Source organism: Coturnix japonica, chromosome 4, assembly GCF_054131305.1.
Source record: "Coturnix japonica strain WE chromosome 4, WE-NBRP24, whole genome shotgun sequence".
In the NCBI taxonomy this organism is placed as follows: domain Eukaryota; kingdom Metazoa; phylum Chordata; class Aves; order Galliformes; family Phasianidae; genus Coturnix; species Coturnix japonica.
The window spans coordinates 78,868,803-78,886,435 of NC_140666.1; the positions used below are offsets into that span (position 1 = coordinate 78,868,803).

At 36.6% G+C, this 17,633-nt stretch overlaps 1 long non-coding RNA gene across 1 annotated transcript; it reads right to left on the minus strand.

Moving 5' to 3' along the window:
- Positions 1 to 406: 406 nt before the first annotated feature.
- Positions 407 to 13,300, minus strand: LOC146761146 (uncharacterized). The gene is made up of 3 exons (XR_014945518.1): positions 12,989 to 13,300; positions 7,259 to 7,391; positions 407 to 707 (listed from the first exon to the last, which is right to left on the minus strand). It is a non-coding gene; the product is annotated as an uncharacterized LOC146761146 (long non-coding RNA).
- Positions 13,301 to 17,633: the final 4,333 nt, after the last annotated feature.

The window sequence follows — 17,633 nt, forward strand, 5'->3', positions numbered from 1 at the left end:
TTTCTCTAGAAGCCCTTGGGAATGCTGGGTATCAAGGACTGCCATTTTGGAATCTTGTCTTCAAAACTGTATTTCGTATCTATTTCACAGCTACAGAGCAAGGAATACAAAATCCGTGGCTGAAAAAAAGGTGGTGACAGCTTAGATTTAAGATAAAAGCCAAAAATTAAACAAAAGGAATGGCTTCTTACCACAAGTAGCTCTCCAGTTTAAAAATGAGGAGGTGCTGACCAAGGATACTGCTTGCCCAGCTCCTCACATTGCTCAGGAATTAGGTGGTTTGTACTGTGTAATCTGTCTACGTTTGATCTCCCTAGGATTCCGTACTGTGCTTAATATTGCAATATAGGGAAGTAACAGAGGTTGGCGGTTCATTTCTGTGGCTAGACAAAAGCTGGATCAAACCTTTTCAGGGCTGTAAGCAAACTTGATTTTTTTATTTTTTATTTTTTTATTTTATTTGGGGCTGAGAGGAGGAAAAATTTCCATGAAAAGAAAACTTAAACGTTACAGCAGAGTGAGATCTTTGCAGAAGATGGCAGGAGCTGATGAAGTTGAAGGGTTGTCTGGGAAGAGTTAGCAGAGGTGGAGCTGGATGATATTCCTGGGCTCTTGAGGATGAGGAAGTAGTCATTTTTGTTGGAAGAATTCCCTTCATTCCAACTTTTCTGCTCCTTGTCAGCCGTGAATCCAACCTTTCCTTCGCCCTGTGGTGATGGGACAAGAGGGCACTGACATAGCACAGAGCTGGATGTGACTCAAGGATCATTGAGTCCAACTTCTGATTCCACATAAGACCATCCAAAATTGAAACCCAGTGTCTGAGAACATTGTCCACATGCTCCTCAAACTCTAGAAACTCAGGGGCTATGATCACTGCTCTGAGGAGCTTGTTCCATGTCCACTGCCCTCAGGTGAAGAACCCTTTCCTGACATCTTACACCTCCCCTGACACAGCTCAATACTGTTCCCTTAGCCCTTGTCACTGCTACAGAGAGCAGAACCCAACACTGCTCCTCCACACTCTGTGAGGAGCTGGAGCCACCATGAAGTCTTCCCTAAGCTCCTCTGTCTGGGCTGGACAAACCAAGGGACCTCAGCTGCTGTTCATACTTCCTCTCTAGACCATCCCCATCTCTGTAGCCCTCTGGATTCTCTCTAATACTTTTTTGTACTGTGGTATCCAAAACTGCACATGGTGAGGCTGTACCAGTACAGTCTAGAGCAGGACAATCCCTTCCCTCATCCTGATAGCAATACAATCCTCCTACAGTAATGCAATACAGTAAATATATGTATGTATTCATCTGGTCCATTGCATTATAATATTGTTTGGTTTGTTTTTCAAGTAATGAAATTTACATTACTACTAAATGGTTTTCTTTATGTTTTTTTCCCTCTTAGGAGTAAAGCAGATGTGTCTGCAAATTTCCCTACCCCATTTCCAAGAATCCAACCATTAAGTTACTTCATGATTGCTCCTTAGTTCTTAATTCCACATGGGTACAGCCTCTGTAAACAAGTTACTTGTCTTCAACACTTCCCAGCCTAAACTCATGCAGCTTTGGGTGAATTATTTCTGAGCTTCCCTTCTGCAACACTGTGCCCTGAAATGCTTGACAGAATACAAGTCACATGCCTGGCTCCTGTTGCTATTTAGAGGAGATGTCTGCAGATGTTTGTTTTCTACATTTTTGAAAGTAATTGCATACAGCCAGACTCACATGTAGTTTTTGTTTTCTGTTTTTGATATTTCAGTTCTCTCTCATGGGCTGCTAATATCCAATTGAGACTTGACAATTAAAAAGTATATATTAAAAACTGCTCATTTAATGTGAAGGTGAGGTTAGGCAATGGACTAGTAAATAAACCAGCAACATTGACCAACTTTGCAAAAGCCCAACAGGATGGTAAAATAGAAGTGCTATGCAACACACATTATGTTCCAAGAGGGGTTGGAAGGAGGTAACTTCAGAATGGAGAAACAAAGGGAGCACTGAAATGGCAGAAAAAGAGAGAAATTAAGAATAGAAAGAGTTCCCACATATAGGAGCCCTGATATCAAAAATTCAGAAGTTTGAATGTACTGGGGAATACAAACTGGTGGAGAAGTCTGAGATCAGCCAACTTTGTTGGTAACTCTTGTCATTTTGGCAACAGCATCACTCATTTCCTATTGTGAAAAGCCATCTGAAATAATCTAAGGAAAAATACATGAGGCAGCTGTGCATCTGGTGTAGAAGAACCTGCTTTTCTCAAGCTGCTTCTTTCCTGCATTTGTTAAATAATATATGGCTGTGAGCAGCAGGAGGAGCTGTGGAATTCCACCGAGTGGAGCTGGGAAGAATTTATGCTTCTAAAATCCCAAATCTTCTGAGCCTTTTAAACCCTCATAAAGGTTTATTATATGTAATTTTCTTCTTCTTCTTCTTCTTCTTTTTTTTTTTTTTCCCCCAAAATCATCATAATCGTTTATCTGTCACTGCCTCATGCTCTAGTTATAACTGTGTAGAAGCAGTTTTGGACACTGCCAGATACAAATGGATTTACTAGCTTTGTTTTTAAATGTAGAGGTGACTGAGCTCAGGGAAAATGCATTTTACACTCCGTGATTCATTTTCTTTCACAAGTTAACTGTAGCACCGGGGCACAGATGCGTGATGTATATAGTCTTCTAACTGCTTGGTACTGACAAGCTGCATCTCAAATAAAGACAATACATTGGATGGTACTAAACTGTGATTTTCTAATTCATTTGTTTAGGCATGATCTGTAGTGATAGTCCCTACAGACAGCAGTGGACTTGGGGTTAAGCCACTGCTACGTTTAGGAACTTCATGAAAATCCTGCTGTTTTTGTTGCTATGGGTAAAATCATTGGTAAATGCAGAGCTATTGAGATATCTGCTGCAGATTTTCTTATTATATTTTATAGTGATTTCTTTTAACCCGTGTTATTTTGTGTAGCAGAATGAGAGTGCAGAAAGATCAGAGGCTGCACGATCATTTTATTGCCTGAAACAGTAGGTGTATGTCTTCTGTAGTCACTGCTTCTTTTGAGTTTGCCAACACTTATTATGCTTCAGGAAACATCATCTCGCTAAAGAGTTCCCTTGTGTCAGTGAATATAAAGCAGCAGAAAAAAATTGAGAGAATATGTCTTTCAAGTCTGGCTATTTTAGAATTAGTGGGACAGGTTAGATTTGGATCTTTATCTATAGCCGTACTTTCTGTTAAGCCTTTTATCTTTCTTTTCCTTTTCTTTCTTTTTCTTTTTTTCTTTTTCTTTTTTAAATCTTTTTAAAATACGCCAAGGAATGGAGATTTTCTTGAGATTTAATTGAAAAGACAAGAAAACTAATTTTACTGTGAGATAATATATTAGATAAAAGTTATGAACATTGAAATGGGAAGGTTCTGTTTAGAGCTTTTTTATACTGAATTAAATTTGCAACCAATATTCGTTGACAGTACAATTATTGTAAAGTTTAATCCATGCACAGTTGGGTCTCAAATTTATCAGAGAAAAAAGTATTTTCTTGTAGTAATTTACACAGTGAGTCAAATATTTTGAAGGTTAGCAGCTATCAAACTAATTTACATTTAATCCCCAATACTCAATAGTCTCCCATAGTAGAAATTATATATTTGTGTACAAAATTCTGTTTGTAAATGAGTGCAAAAATTACAGGTATGGAGGCTTGTCTGAAGGGAGCCATTTAGGTTGACTGACATACAAATATGTGCACATTAAACAAATACGTTACAGTGAGTCTCTAAAGAGCTAACTATTTTTCTGTTACCCTGATGCTGAGACTTTCAGTAACAATAAGTAAAATTTATTATCAAAGAACTGTGTTGATGTGGGCAAAGCAGCTACACAAAATGAAGAGACTGGATATTATAACCCATGAGATACCATGATCCCTTGATTTCCTATTAAATCTTTTTGAAAAAAGAAATGAACTATGTAAATATTAGAAATATAAATGCTGTAATAATTAATTACTTTTCTGGCTTTTCCAAGATTTTATGTTAAGATGAAAAGGCAACACAAAAATATTTTAATGCATTTCATTTTAAATTTAAATGTAATTAACTTTTCTTTTATATTATTTTTTATTTTTTTATTTTTTTATTTTTCTTAATTTTTATTATTATTATTATTTTTTAGATAGCAAAAACAGAAGTGCAAAACCATTTAAACCTGTTTAAAACAGGCTTTGCATGGCAACCAGAAACTTTCACTTTTTTCTCATATTCTTCATATTACTTGAAGACCTATGAAATAATGAACCAGTTCTAGAAATTAATAATTCCCCTGGTAAATGAAAATGTAAATTATAGCTTGCTCAAACTTCTGTGTTTTATAATTTGTCTCAGAGCTAAAGTATATTTCTTCCCCGTAGATATTTCAAAAGATTTAACGTTACAATAAAATCTACACCGCAGTGTTACTGGCCTTAGAGATCTCATTTTAATCCTCTTGGTATTCCTTGCATTTACTTAAATTACTATTTTACAGCTTCACACTCATACCTGATGAATTTCAGGAGATCAATTGCTAATCCATTTGGAAAATATAAATCCACAGAGCATTCTCTTTAATCGTGTTAAATTACTTCTGTGTGGAGATGTTAATGGTAATTTAATTGAATTTTTAAAAAAATTGAATATTTTCAACATTAGATTCATTTTTTATTTTTATTTTTTAAATATACATGAAGAAAAAGAAACTATGGGATCAGATGCAAGTGGATATTCTTAACTAAAGTACTGAATTTTATTCATCTGGATTTGTGACTTAGAACCTGAATTTCTTTTCCAGTAAATGATTTTATGCCTAAGGAAATTCCCAAAAAGATATTATAAGCAGAAATTTATACAGAAAATATAATTGATGTATAAGAAAAATAATTTGCATAGGAGTTCTGCTTTAACGAACCACATGAATCTTGTCAGACAGCAGAGATTGGATACAACAAAAATAACCAATCCATTTCATTTCATGTAATAAATATTATGAATAAACTTCTCATGAACAACCCGTAAACCAATAAATATTTATGGGCATTATTTAACCAGTGTAGAATAAGAATTAACTCAGAAAAAAATTACACATTGTGGTGAATAGCATTCAAAGAGAAAGGAGTTCATGTCACTGCATAAATTATTCATTGTGAGTTATTCTCCTGGCTGGAAAGGCTAAGAAAAAAAGAAAAAAACAAAAAAACAAAAAAGAACACCCTAAGTTTGCATATTTTGTTCACTGTTTTTTGAAGTGCTTTCCAGATGTTTAACTAATTCTATGCACATTTCATGGATGGGCAAACTAAGGCACTTGAAATTTGTGATTTAATTGGGGCCATAGATTATATCAGTGACAGAACTGGAAGTAAAATTGTGATTCTTGACTTGAGTATCCTAATCTTTACGCAGTAAATAATTATTCCTGACTTATCACTCAATGGAGATGATAGGGATATAGGAAGGAAAAGCTTCTGGTTCAAGTGCCAGGAATAAGAATGATGTAAGTTTATTCCCAGCTTTGCCAGTGCTCCATTAAGAGTTTTCAATTTATAGAAATTAAGTCTATCTGCAGATCATCTCTACTGTATTGAGTGGTATTCACAGTCCATGTCAGTGAGCACAGGACTTTGGTAACATCCTAAATTCCAGGGCAATGGGGGCATGGTAGAGGCAATGTCAGTCCTTGTATTTAGGTTATTCTTCTTCCTCCACCATCCTCATGAGGAAGTATGTCCTCCCGTGGATTTCCTTGGGAAAGCAGCCACCAGTTTCTGCCTCACTGAAATCTGCTTAACTATCCAGGATTACTCTCCTGAGGTTCCCTTTCACCACCAAGAAAGCAAAGAGAAGCATGACTGCCCCCCATGCAGTGCTGCTGCTGGTGGCATCCCTCACCCACAGCAGGCATGGGAGCTTACAGGGAGCTGCAGTTGTCCATGAATATCAGGGTCATTTTTTGCTCAGTGTTGTGGCTGGTAAAGCCAGCAGAGTCACTGCAGAAGGTAGGGAAGGGCTGTATAATCTCCATACAGCATCTATTGCCTTTAGCACCTAGCTTGCCCTTGAGCCATGAAGCTTTAGTAGTCCTAGAAGTCAGCTCACAGAAAGTGTGCAGAGTAGTTTGCTATAGAAACTTTCTTCATTCTTGCTCCAACATTTTCATTCTCGTGCTGCCTGCTTGTTGATTCCACAGTGCAATGCTTATTGTCTCAATGCACTTGCCTAGTTGCTGTCTTCCTTTTGGACTCCCTTGACTGACATATTCATCTGACCCAACTCTGTCTAGTTTCTCCGGCCTAATTGGAATGACCCATGGCAGAACAGCAAATCCCACTTGCTAACTTCCTTACTTGTGTGTTCAGACACTTCACCAACCTCCAGACCAAAAGAAGTATGAAATGTCTTGCTGCTTCTGTGCTTTGAAAGGCCATTGATGCTAATATAAGATAATTTTGGATTAGACCCACTGGCATGGCAAGTCTTGGAAAACAATGAAAGTTTTCTCCTTCATGTCTGGGGGACTCATCAGCTAACAACAAACAAGTTGCTCTTGATAGCTCCTGAGTTGTGGTTAGGCAACTGTGTTGGCAGAGGGAGGAATATGGAATATAACACGCAAGTGTTTACCCATGGTCTGTATGGGTAATTTTGGAGTTTTGGAGCCCTTTATGTTACGATGCACAAACTCAAAGCCTATCTACTGAACAGGGATTATCGTAGTGCAGCAGAGTGCCTTAAATTACAGAACTTCTGGGTGCTGTTCACTCCTGTTTGACAGTCTTTTCTTTGAAGCTGAGTGTAATCAGTCACAATAACGTACACAGAATATACTTCATAGTGAATTAATGGCAAAACTTGCTCTGCTGCTAAGTGATCCTACATAGAAGCAGGAGTAGATATAAAATCCTACAATTAACTGCCAAGTTGGCATTTAAGGGATACAAAATGAGGCAAAATTTAAGGATCAAAAACATTGCTATCATTAATTTTCTTAAAGGGTTTCTATCAAAGTGTTGATATTTTGCTTATTTCTTTCCACTGCCTTTTGCTCTAATTTTACATGTGGTTTATATTTTTCAGTGGCTACATTCAGTTTCACTTTACAGTCATAGCAAACACAGTTTTCTAGGAATTTCTTTTATGAAAATGGGAAAGGGAAAGTTGTGCCTTCTTGTCTTACAAGTTCAAAAATGAAATACTTAGAAAAGAGAACAGTACAGCATTCTTACCTTATACTAAGCCTTTGGGATCACATTTGACACGTTTTCTGTCCTGCTTTGCTCTCGAAAGATGCCCATCAGAAATCATAAAACACTGCCCAAGTCCAAGATGCTCCAGAGGAAAGTGTAAAGAACTGCCAAACTCAAAAAAAAAAAAAAATAAATAAAAAAAATTAAATAGAGAAAGCAGTTTGCTTTCCTTCTGTCTGCAGTCCAGAAATATGTTTCTTCCAAGTAACTGCTTCTGTCTGATCACTTAATATTCCAGTCTGGATAAAATGGAGAAAAAGAGAACTATCCATAGCTGATTAATTGAATCTGATCTTAAAATACTCTGTTTTCTCCAGTGTACATTCTAATTTGCTTCTTATATGTTCTCTATCGCTGTGGCATCTGAGTGCATTTGTTAAACCATTTAAATAAACAAATAACAAAAAACCCACAAAGCCCCGAGGAGTCATGGAGAAATTGCTTTTCGTGAAGCACTTGTTTATACAGTGATGTGGAGTTTCACGGCATAGTTGTGGGTGGTTTGGGTACTAGTTATAGTGAATTGCCTAGAAAAATCTATGTATACATAAACTTTGTAGACTTCTGTTGTGGTAAGTGTTTAGATACTTAAATACATCTGAGTAATACATGAAGCTTATATATCCTCAATAGCCCCAGGTGAACATGATTCAGAAGGGCACTTTTCTTATAACTCAGTTTTCCCTGGTTTACTGTGAACAGTGATGTTGATTCTCATGTACATAAGCACTACAGAGAAAGAGCAGATGGCTGGAGAAAAGAATAAAAAAATAGAGAGAGAGAACTGGGAATTGAAGAATGCAGAAGAAATGGAGAAAAAACTGAAAAGCAGAATATCTGAAGATGGATGAGAAAATAAGGGTGTAATAATACAAAGTATTCATCACAGCTCTATCCCTTTGACTGCTGTAGCTTAGAGGAGAATATTTACATCTGCAGAGAGGTCATTATAACACTCATCCCATGTGGGATCTTTGATTCTGAAACTTAGAAGAAGCCCAGGGTTGCTGAAAAAAGAGATGTGAAAGATAAAAAAGCATCACCTCTGCAATATTCCTGCCGTCAGCTTCAGCTTAAAAATAGACTACATTATAAACAGAGGTTTTAAAGAATGTAGAAATTTACCTCATAGTAATGCCTGTGTTCAGAATTTTATAGAGTGTTTACACTCTTTATCTGACTGCTGATAGTGTGAATAAGAGCCTAGTGCCTGCACCTCCCTGCCCACTCCCTCTGGGTGGCTGTGCTCAGCTGCACTGTGGGATGGAGACCCTCCTGAAGTGTAGCTGTGTTTCTCAGGAAATAATTGTTTTGCTGTGCAGTATGGTTTAGGAAAGATTTTAGTGAACTTTTGTATAGCATTACCTCTATGACTTGCAAGATATTTCCTACCAGATCCATAACATGGGCCAGAAGACATCAAGCTTCATATCAAGGCCCCTTGTGATGAAGAATCAATAAGATCTCTATGTAAATAGTATCTGTGTCTAACTACTATTTTGCTCCAAAAAAATTTTACACATCTCCTTGGGAGACAGGATATTAATGTATGCATTCACACTTCAAGAGCAACACATAGTGTTTGGAAATTAGGAGAAATATTGCTACCCTAAAGCACCCAACTATATTAACAGCACTTTTCTCACACACTGAATTTTTAAGAGACCTCAGAATGTCTTAATGGCAAGTTTCCCAACAGAGGATGCTGTCAGCCTATAATTTTTACTTTATGAACCCATTAACAAAATCTGACAGCTAAATTTTAGGCTCCATCTCTGGTCACCCTAATAGTATTTGTGAGTGGGTATGAATGACTGCAAGCATTTTATTTGCGGATCCAGACAATCTCTTTGGCTTCAAATACATACTGAAATGAATATGCACAGCAAACAGAAATGTCTGCTTTTTAAATAGACAACCAGAAAATGAAGAATCTGTGCAGCCACAACTGAAATTCGAAGAACAATGTCACAGCACAGAAAAACATATTTTGTGAATCAGTTTGGTTTGGTTTCAGTTCACTCGAATCCACAGAGCTATCCAATTTACAGTGACTGGTGGTCTGGCCTCTTTATTTTGCTATCTGTCCTTCATCAAGTTGTTTAGGATCACTGAAAATATATATTAACCAGATGAGGCACTTACTGGTGTAAAGCAAGACAGTCAGGGACTGCTGTAGCCATAAACAAAATAGCTCAGTGCTGGAGCAGAACGGAAGGGTCAAACTAGTGAAGAGCCTGGTGAGAATAGAGGAGGGGGAAACCACATTGGTGCTGCTACATCAAGAGTTTATCCTGTGTCAGAGAGGCAAAAAGGAAGGTCCTTGTATCCACTGAGGTAAATGTATGGGTTGGATTTGTTGGGATACAAAATTACCTTTTATGCAATAATAATGCTCTCAGTAGCAGATAGAGCCTGAGCATCTGGAGTTTAGGTTAGATATTGGGAGGAATTTTTTTCTCACAGAGGGTGGTGAACTCTGGAATAGTTGTGCCCAAGGAGGTTGTGGATGCCTCATCCGTGCAAGCACTGAAGACCAGGTTGGATGTGGCTCTGGGTAGCCTGCTGTAGTGGTTGGTGACTCTGCACATAGCAGGGGGGTTGAAACTAGATGGTCATTGTGGGCCTTTTCAACTCAGATCACTTAGTGATTCTATGATTTGGGTGCCAAGGAAGATCCCCTAAATGAAGCTTATGTTCAGAAATAGTGGACGACTCTTCTTTCTGTTGATTTATGAGATGAGCTATGGAGCAGAGTATTTTTAATAATCAGCGCTGCTAGCACATTGATAAAGGAGTAGAGGTTTGGTTATCCATGCTTAGGGAGCTAAGTTTTATCACGTTCATTTTTATTCTCAGGATAGAATAAAAATTATTCAGTGTAGTATAGTTACTCTTTCAAAGTGCTAGGCAAAAGAAAAACTTTTACATATGTTTTGTTTTAGTTAACCACTATTAATCAGATGGACCCATCTCTCCAGTATTGCAGTACAGTGTTTGTGAATAAGGTTATGGGTTTTGCTTTCAGTCTATCTTCAATACACTAGAAATTTGATAAATCATTTGGTACAGATACTCAGTTGTCTGTATCAGATATAATTGATCATTTAAAGAACATTCCCCTTTATTTAATTCACAATACAAAACTTAATGTTAACTTCAAAACAGTAATTATATGACTTGCAAACAGATTATTCATCTTTTGGCTTGGCCCTAAACTGTTCATGTTCTATTTTCCTAAGCATTCTGTCCTGTCATGGGAAAAGGTTACTGTCTTGTGATAAGAGATGGCATTACAGTTAATTGAATCTCCCTCTTTCCCCCCCCCCCCCCCCCCCCCATAACATGGCTTCTCCAAAGCAATTATAAATCCACTTTGCTTTGATAACATTGCATTACAGAAGATTATCTTTGTTCAGATTACTCTTAGTTTCCAACAGCAGAGCTGAGTTCAACAACCAGTCCCAGTGGAGTATTTTAAACTTGGCTAAGGACTTTGCATCACTTCCATAGATTCTGCATTTGGCCCCACCAGTGCAGTAGATTGTGCTCTTCTGAAGTGGCGTGTGCTGCTCATGATATGGATGCTCTTTAAAATATGCTGTCTTGTAGCATGTTATGAAGAGTGAATGGGAGGCAATCTTTGGGAAGCTCAAAGCCTCCCAGTGAGCTGTATTCCAACAGGTCTATTAAAAAATTAATAATGGAGAATGCTGATGTAATAGAAGTAGAAAAACAGTTATTTCCACTTCAATAAAACCCTGAGCATAACATTTTGTCATATAAGTATTGATGAAATATATTCTGTCCTGATGAAAGGAGGAAAGATGCCCCCTATCCATTTTATGTGAACTGTTCATGTTTATGCTGTGGAATGAATTACTGTCCTAGCTCTACTTTTATGAGCAGCATCAGTAATTATTAGTGTTCCTATGGATAGTTTCTTTCTCATTCAGTTCTTCAGCTTTAAACAATGTTTGATTTATTGCACTGGAAATTGGTTTTCCACTCCATTGTCTCCATTTCCAAGGGGGCTGCTTGTGAAAAGTCTTTCACAGAATCATATAATCATTAATGTTGAAAAAGACCTCTAAGATCATCAAGTCCAACTATCCACCTGCCTTCAATATTGCCCACCAAACCATGTCCCTAAGTGCCACATCTCTGGGTTTCTTGAACATATCCAGGCACAATGACTCCTCCACCTTCCTAAGCAACCTGCTCCAATACCTCATCACTCTTTCTGAGAAGAAAAACTCCAACTTGAATCTCCCCTTGTGCAACCTGAGGCAATTGCCTCTTTTCTATCTTTGTCACCTGGGAAAAGAGGCCAACCCCCACCTTGCTGCAACCTCCTTTCAGGTCATTGTAGAGAGCATTAAGATCTCCCCTGAGTCTCCTCCAGACTAAACAATTGTGTAGGATCTCCTTCCTCATGCTCCATGGGTGAGCTTCTATTCCCTGCCATGGGTGAATGAAGGAGCTGCTGGCAGGGCCGCTGCACTGGCACACTACTCTGAATTCTCCTGCACAGCTGTGCACAGTTTGACCCAGTTAACACCCAATTTACTTCTGGATAATATAATACCAGACAGATTTGCTTTCCTGTCTGCCACTCCTACAAAGCTCTTTCATGCAAAGGGCACAGAATAAGCCTTAATCTCTCTCCATCACATGGACTTTTCAAATTGTTTCAACCTTCCCTTTTACGTAAATGCACAGACCCTGAAAGTAGGATGCTTTTGTCTTGGGTAAAGTCGGCAGCATTTGCTGTGAAAGAAGGCTGACTGAAATCATCTCCATAAGAAAGGATGTATCCAGCAGTAGTTATTTCACATTTCACAGAGTACATTATACTGTACTCTCTATTGATTTCTTTACTTTCTGGTAAGGAAGAATCAAAGTTTTCATAGACTGACAGCAGAAATAACCAGTCTATATTTTTGAAGTAGGACAAGACGGTGGTTGATGACTTTCTCTTTTCATATAGCTTCTCAATATTCTATAGGCATCTATCTCCACGTGGAGGCAGAGTACATAAAGAACAAAGTTCTTTCTAGGCCTCAGGGCAAATCCAAAGCATTGAGGTTGGATTTGGCTTCATATTTATCCTCTAAAGCTCAGTGCATACTAAAATCTCCGAAAATCACCAAGGTTTTTTTCCTTCTTCTCTATTTTCCTTGGCAACTAAACCACATTTTACATAACCACATTATGTGCTTCACAGTAATATATGAGATTTCATAAATGATATGAATGGCCTCATACAAATTCAAAACAGCACAAGAGTCAGTAAACTTATATTGCAAGAACTCCAGACTGGAGCAGGAAAATATCTGAACCTTTCAAAATTAGTTTTTTCCTTCAAAAAAATCTCCCTTTTTCCAGCTTTCCTAAAACATAGAGATTTGGGTATATTCAATTTCTTCACCAAATGAGTTCCACAGCTTTTTCCTGATATCTTCATTATATTATTTTTCCCCTCGTTTAACATTATTACTTATACATACTCATATCCAAGTAGATCTCAAATTGGTTTTATAGGGCAACAGATATGCTATAAAGCGTATAATTTAGGATGGTACATACTTCAGCTCTACTGGTCTGCAAATAATTTATGGGGAATTATCAAACCTAATTAATGTAATTCAAGTGATGCTGAAAGAAAATCTTTGTCTTATGATCATATTTATTATACATATATATTACCGAATTATCTTGATGTTTATTTTCAGTGGCTCAGTTGGTGCTGGGTGGTCTGCTTGTTATGACATCTGTTAAAAAACATATAAATCCAGTTACAACTTTTCATATATTTGAAGGATGGTTGAAAAATTTTTATCACTTTGTTTTTCCAAACATTTTTTCATAACCCTCATCCAGAGGCTGGCTCATGTGAGATATATTCTCCTTTGTGTTCATCTTGGCTGTTCTGCTATTCTTTGTATTCCAAGTTACTGTGTTCGTAGAAAAGGCCTCCTAAATATGAGAAAACTGGATATTTTTTCTTGTTGACTCACTTTAGAGCTGTGTGTAAGAAACACATGACATTTTGTGGCCTGATCCCATTCCCAAAGTGGTAATGAAAAGACTCTTGTTAGCCTGAACAAGCATGGATCTTCAGCTCCTTGTTTTCAGACTTCATAAAACAGCCTGGAGTCAAGCTGTAATTTTGCTTAATTGAGCCATTTAAAAACAGATAAGCCCCACAGTCTTCTTTTTCCTCCAGATCCCACATGTGTGTAATTTGATAATTTGTTGCTTTCTGCCTGAATAATTGAGGGTAATAACAATTGTTTTTGAATGAAATCATTCCAAAAACTTATCTATTTACAATTTTTCATTTGAAAGGAAATGAAATTGAACATTGGTGAGCAGCGTTCTCCCTGTATGAGCTTCATAAGAAAAAGAATGGTGGAAGTTATTTATATCAGTTTCAGATTTTCAAATCTGGTGAAAACATCTAAAAATTCTTTGACAAATATTCTTCACGTGTACATCTCCCAAGCCTAAAAAAGGAGAGGCAAATCAAATGTATGGAACCAGTTGTCTAAATCACCCAGATAGCATGTGGTTTGTCTTTTGATTTATTATTCTGAGGCAGAAGGGTTGTAAAAGTTCCAGGAGTCCTGTTATTCTTCCTAAACATTCCTATAAGAGAACTGTGGAATGAGGGGTAAAACAGACATATCTTTGTCTGGAATCATCAAATGTATCAACAACCCCAGTATCTTTCGCTCATTTATATTTATGCTTCTTAAAAATCTCCACTGTTTCATTTTGCTCATTAAGCTGCCCAAACTCCATCTAAGCCTCTTCATTTCAAGTGCTGTCTTTAAAGTGTATTTTCTGAAAAACCTGGAAAACAAAGGTTGTTCATGATTTTACCAAATGCATGTGAATAACATAAAGACTTCAGACAAAATATTAAATGAAATCAACACAGGAGATTTTATTTCTCTTTAGTACTAATTTCTCCTGTAGTTACACTCTTATTCATCCTATTTTGCTCTTTACCTCCACCTTGCTGAGTTTCATCACACTACCCATACAGTGCTGCAGTATGTGCATCTGTTAACATCCAGGTAGACACTGTGACATTGTCTTCGACTTGAATAAGATGAATAAAATTGAGTTTAGTACTTTTATGGAAAAATATGCCTTTTGGGTGTGTTAGTAACGAATGAGATCTGTCTGAGAATTTGGGGAAAATGGAAGGAGATGGAGAGAGAGAATATATAAGTTTGACATTCACACAAATTCAAAGCAAGATAATTCTTTTTAGAAACCCTTAACCACAACTTGCAGTTTTGCTGAACTGGACAGAAAGAAAATTCTTTGCAAAATTATTTTGCTTCTACTGAAGAATTTGAATGTGTGCTGTGGTACCTCATATTTTACTAGCTCGCTCATTATTGCTACAGCAGCAAAAATACAAAGACATTTCAAAGCAATTTTATCTTGACATTTTATATATATTTATATGTGTATTTATATGGATGTGTGTTTTCAATACAGTTTTGAAATACAGCTAACAAATCAGTGATGGAATTGAATGCACTAATAAACAGACACGTCCTTTAAATTTGCCAAAGTTAATTCAGCACTATTATACAACTTTGTCATAGGGATGGCAATTATACAATTACTTTAAAAAGTAAGTCTCTATTTACTTCTACAGTATATTTGATTTTACCACTTAAAACATGAAAGCAGTTTTCTGACTGTATTTTCCAGCCTTTCAACTCTGAGCATGTCATTTAGGCATCTCGACATAATGTACTTTAGACAGTTAGGGAGCTTGTAGTTATTTCCACAGGCTGCAGAATGTTTTGTGTGCTGAATTCCTGCTGCTGCTCTGCACATCACTGCCATGAGCTCAGAGTCCAGCAGGTGTCTGCAGCCCCATGCTCCACTCTCTGGATAGAAATAGGAATTTAATGAAAAGAAATTGTCCCAAAGCTGCTTGAAAGACTTGTCCCTATGAAAATATGCTTTAAGGTCAGTAACTGTGATACTGTTGTTTTTCAGCTGCACAGGTTCAACAGATTGCATCCTCACTGTATTTCCAGCACTGGGAATATGTGACACCCAAGCTAATTAAAAAGCCAGTGTTGGATTTGACTCATGGTCCATTTTTCACTAGATGAAAACTTAGAGAACACAGGTTTTTGCATGCATTTAGATTTCCTAACATACAGATTAGGGTTAATAGTGTTTGAACTCTGCTAGTAATTTACTCATAGTCACTAGATGCTTATGTGTATTTTTAGTTACCAGCATTTTTTTTTTTTAACACTATTTTTACATTAAATACATGATTCTTAAGTCTCGTGGTAGATCAGGCCAGAAGCTTTGCAATTATGAGAAACAAGATGCCTACAACAGTTTTATAATTGAAGAGCTTGTTTCTGCTAGAGAAAATGTGAATAAATTATGAAGTTAATTGGTTTATTGATATAATTAAAGTAACCTAGGTGCTTAAGCTTTGCCAGTGATTTGCCAGTTAAAATAACCATTATAGTAACTTACTGGAGGCAGCTCAGCTGAGAAGTGAAACAATAAAAAATGAAATGACTCAGTTATGGTGTTTATTATCCAGCGTATTAAACCCATGACCACTGCAGGGTTACTTCAAACAAGGGTGCACTAAAATGTGCTCACAGAATTATAGAAAGGAATATTAAAATGCTCTGCTTTAGGTAACAGTCCTGTTCTAAATTATTTCCAGCTTTCTTTGAAAAAATGGAATACAGGGAGCAGATGAGATGCATTTTTTTGCTTCCTATCAATTTCTCTATTATAAATGTAATACATGATTAAATTACAATAATATAAGACATTCAATATTGGGTATTATTATATAACATAATACATGAAATTATAAAACGACCTTTACTTTGCTATGAGTGATGAGTTGGTACCCTTTTTGCACTCAGTATTATATTCTGCCCATAGATGGCACTAACTTCTTGCTGTTTCCGAGAACCCTGGAAGAAGCTTCTTGAAATACCCTGAAGAAACTTCTTGGCAGTTTGAATCCCATAATCCAGCAGTGAAAAAATAAAATGGCACTAAAACCAATGAATAACAAATATCAGGCACTTTAAATACTTTTCCCAGTTATTAAGTGCCATGGCACCACTTGTTAACACAGTGATTTCTGCTCTTAATCCCAATTTAAATTAAATCTGTTCAAATGAATGAGAACAGAATGAAGCACAGAGCTCTCAAGTTCCCATCTTTTTTATTGGAAATGCAATTATGAATAGAAATAAACTGTTTTATTTTGGAACTTATTAATAATGAGCACGAATGCTATTCATTCATTAACATTATATAAAGATTCTTTTTATCTTGTCTGAAAAGAACACATAACACACAGTTTAAGTGTGTGCTGCCCTTGTCAGAATGTTGCTACTTTATCTAACAGTTTATTACAAAAAAGTGAAGAAACTGAAAAAAGAAGGAGTGATTTCCTTTCTGTCTGTGGAATATTTCTAGCACCAACTTTTATTTGCAAAAGATACCATTTAATTCAGTTCTTTCCTACTACATTTTGTGAGAGGTAGCTAAACCAATCCTCCCTGAACTCTTGTAAAATAGAGTATAGAATATTTGTTGCAGTTAGTATTCAGTGAAAAAGACCTCACTATGCAAACATTATTAACCTCTTGTGGTTCCAAGATGCAATAGTTGTGGCTGGGAATATAAGGTCCAGGCTACTTCAGCAGAGACTAGAGGGATTTTTTTACACAACAAAGTTACTAAGGATTAATTCAGAAGAAAACATAGTGAATGTATTCATCTGTGTGCTAGTGGAGAGACCTCCAAGATGTACAATGAACTCAAAAATTGCATGCTGTGGTTTTTCTTATGTGTTTTTTTCTTTTTCCCATAATTTAGTGAAAATATCTGTTCATGCTACCTGACTGCTACTTATTAGGAGCATAGTATTCAAAAATGTCCCAGACAAACAAACCACTAAAAAAAGCACCCTTATGCGAGCCACATCAAATCCAAGCCTAGACGTAAAATTTGGAAATCATATCCATTTATTTTGCTCTTAGCTGTGGCTTAAGGAAATATACTGTGGTAGAATTTCTAGTGAATCTCAATTGCTTCCTTCCTAGCCTTCTAAATTATTTTAGAACTCTTTCAAAAAGTTATTACATTATTTAACGTTTCATTTTCAGGTGAAAAACTTCAGTAATGACTTTAGCTTTGATGTTCCATTAGAAAGAACTAAGATCAATGAATAATTTCTAAGCATTAAAATAATTCAAATGACAGTGAGCCAGGGAACAAAGGGGAACAGAGCTGGTTTGCAAAGTCATGTCTTCAGGATAAGGTA